This window comes from Haliaeetus leucocephalus, unplaced genomic scaffold (genome assembly GCF_000737465.1).
Source record: "Haliaeetus leucocephalus isolate CR32 unplaced genomic scaffold, Haliaeetus_leucocephalus-4.0 Scaffold162, whole genome shotgun sequence".
Lineage (NCBI taxonomy): Eukaryota > Metazoa > Chordata > Aves > Accipitriformes > Accipitridae > Haliaeetus > Haliaeetus leucocephalus.
The window spans coordinates 12,120,207-12,121,104 of record NW_010972598.1 but is presented as its reverse complement, the minus strand read 5'-3'; positions in this window follow the sequence as shown (position 1 = coordinate 12,121,104).

The following is an 898-nucleotide window of genomic DNA, read 5'->3' as shown; positions in this document are numbered from 1 at the left end:
TCCCCTCCTGCTCCTGAGGCCCTTTATTGCATTGAGGCGAACAAAGCGGAGCATCCTCGCCCGTGCTGCTCATGACCTTCATGGGTCCCGGGCCAGGACCCCCCATCGTTGGCTCTTGTAGGGTCCTGACCCCAAGTCAGGGACAGAGAGAGGGGTGAGAGGCTGCGAGGAGGAGGAGGAGGCCGGGAGAGCTGCACCATGCCTCCGCGGTGAGGACCCTGCCCGATCTCAAGGGCCAGGGAGCTGTAGAGGGGTTGGGGCAGCGGTGACCCCCTGTTCCCAGCCCCGGGGTGGGGGGGCAGAGGGGCTGGGTACTGGGAAGGGCTGAGCAAAAGTGCTGCTGCCTGGGAAGCGGGGCCGTCTGCGGAGCCTTGGACGTGAATGAATAATTCCCCCGGCTGGATGCGTGTGTGTGCACATGTGCGTGTGCAATTCCTCCCACACACCCCGGCAGCGGGGAGTGCGGAGCAGCCGGTAGGTCCCCCTTTTTGGTGGGCTCCCCTGCTCCCCCCCCCCTCCAGCACCTGGTGGCATTTCACCCACCCAGGGACGAGACACCCACCACGTCCCTGTGTCCCTGCGACCCGACGGGTCCCCCCTCTCCCATCCCCATGCTTGGAGCACAGTGGGGGGCCCGGGGGTGCTCCCAGGCGGTCAGGGGGGAAAAGCAGGGGGGGGTGTCTCGCCTTCGGCTCTGCAGCAGCGGGGGTCCCCCCGTTGCGCTCAGGTGCATCCACGGAGGAAGGCAAGGCTGGATGGGGAGCCGGGGGGGTCTGCACACACGCACAGACCCCCGAGTGTCGTCCGTCCCCCCCCGGCGGAAGGGCGGTAGAAGGGCGTCCGCGGCTGCGCTGCCCTCCGCGGCTCCCGGGCCCGACGGAGGGGCGGAGAGGCACGG